Source organism: Triticum dicoccoides, chromosome 1B (assembly GCF_002162155.2).
Source record: "Triticum dicoccoides isolate Atlit2015 ecotype Zavitan chromosome 1B, WEW_v2.0, whole genome shotgun sequence".
In the NCBI taxonomy this organism is placed as follows: Eukaryota; Viridiplantae; Streptophyta; class Magnoliopsida; order Poales; family Poaceae; genus Triticum; species Triticum dicoccoides.
In genome coordinates, this window is record NC_041381.1 from 556,139,063 (window position 1) to 556,141,312 (window position 2,250).

The following is a 2,250-nucleotide window of genomic DNA, read 5'->3' on the forward strand; positions in this document are numbered from 1 at the left end:
GCTAACAGGGGGTAAGGTGAGCGTATGTGATTTGTACTGTGTTAAAAAATGATATAATTTATTTTATCACATACAAACACAATTTAAGCACCCAAGTTAATTTTTTTGAGCTAGATTTACCCACTTTTTTTTATCCCAACATGTTTGTCTTACCTGTCAACCTGACTAGAGGGCGAGAAGGTATTTAGTTTTTGACAGAGACATCGCATATGGTACAGGTTATTTACACGATATGTTTAACAAGGCGATTTTTACAAGTGTATTCGTTGAAATTTGCGTGGAAGCCCCTATTGCGCACTTGATTTACATCCAACTAAAATCAAAACTTGATGCTTAGATGTGGTCAAATGTGTCACCAGCAACTAACTGTTGGTCAATCCATCACATAGCAGAGTTTCCTCAAAAAAGAAAGAAAAATTCACATAGCAGCGAAAATTTTGAGTTAAAGTAGAATTTACTTTGCTCGCAGAAAAAGTGGAATTACCCATATGTATGTTAATTCATTTTCATTTCGTTTTTCTCTGGTTCAATTTCTAAACATAGAACAAGGGCTAAGTGGTATCCAAAGTACACTAGTAGAAAACAGGGCTTTCGTCCAGGCCAGTTTAGCCCATTAGTCCCGGTTCAATCCAGAACCGGGACCAATGGAGCTATTTGCCCCGGTTCGTGAGCCCAGGGGGCCGGCCGGGCCACGTGGGCCATTGGTCCCGGTTCGTCCGGACCTTTTGGTCCCGGTTGGTGGGACGAACCGGGACCAGTGGTCCTGGCTCCTGGCTCACCACTATTGGTCCCGGTTGGTGGCATGAACCGGGACCAAAGGGTTACCTTTAGTCCCGGTTCATGCCACGAACCGGGACTAAAGGAGCTTTTAGTCCCACCTCGCCAACAGAAGGGCGCCCACACCTGTTTATAAGCCCGTCCCTCTCTGTGTTGTTGATCTCCTCTCAAAGTGAAAATAGATGCACCTATAGAGGAAATTGGACCTAAATTTATAAATAGAAATTGATTATGAATTTATGTTTAATTTTCTCTATAAGTGCATCTATGTTCACTAACAGAGAAGTTTTTATTTTTTGTTACCTAAAAGAAAAAAGAAATCACCAAAAAACTGTAAGTATTTATTTCTAAGTAGAACTGAAAAAATAATGGCACTAGTAAAGTTAATCACAAACTTCAAATTCACACAAATTTCAAAGAATTCAATTTAACTATTCACACAAATTTCAAAGAATTAAAAAATAAAGCAAAAAACCAAAAGAAAATAATTAATGCAAAAAACAAAACAAAAAAACTGGAAAAAACTAAAAATAGCAACAATAAGTATTTTATTGTAAGTAGAAACAAAATAAAATGAATAAAGCAACAAAGAAAACAAAAAAGAGTTTCCAAATTTGAAAACTAATGGCACTAACAGAAAGTTTATAATTTTTCTAAAACTAAAAGAAAAAAGAACTAAAAAATAAAGCAAAAAACAAAAGAAAATAAATAATGCAGAAAACAGAACAAAAAACTGAAAAAAATAAAAATAGCAACAATAAGTATTTTGTTGTAAGTAGAAACAAAATAAAATAAATAAAGCAACAAAGGAAACAAAAAAAGAGTTTTCAGATTTGGAAACTAATGGCACTAACAGAAAGTTTATAATTTTTCTAAAACTAAAAGCAAAAAGAATTAAAAAATAAAGAAAAAAACAACAAAAACTAAATAATGCAGAAAACAGAACAAAAAACTGAAAAAATAAAATAAAAATAGCAACAATAAGTATTTTGTTGTAAGTAGAAATAAAATAAAATAAATAAAGCAACAAAGAAAACAAAAAAAGAGTTTTCAGATTTGAAAACTAATGGCACTAACAGAAAAATAAACCAAAACCAAAATAAACTAAACAAAGCAACAAATAAAACAAACAAACAAAAAAATGCCACCTACTGGGCCCCCACGGTCTGAATACGACTAGAAACCCTATGGGCCAAGATTCAGGCCCGTGGAAGGCCCAGTAGGCCCACAGACACAGATGGCAGAGTTAGGCCCGAAAGCCTGCTTTAGAAAGGAGCTCGAGAGGGGAGCCGCACCGCACCTTATAAACTGGTGCGGCTCCCTCTCAACTAGCGAGGTGGGACTAAACATTTGGCGCGGGGCAGCACAAGGCCTTTGGTCCCGGTTGGTGGCACCAACCGGGACTAAAGGGGGCCTTTGGTCCCGGTTGGTGGCACCAACCGGGACTAATGCCCCCCTTTAGTCCCGGTTGGT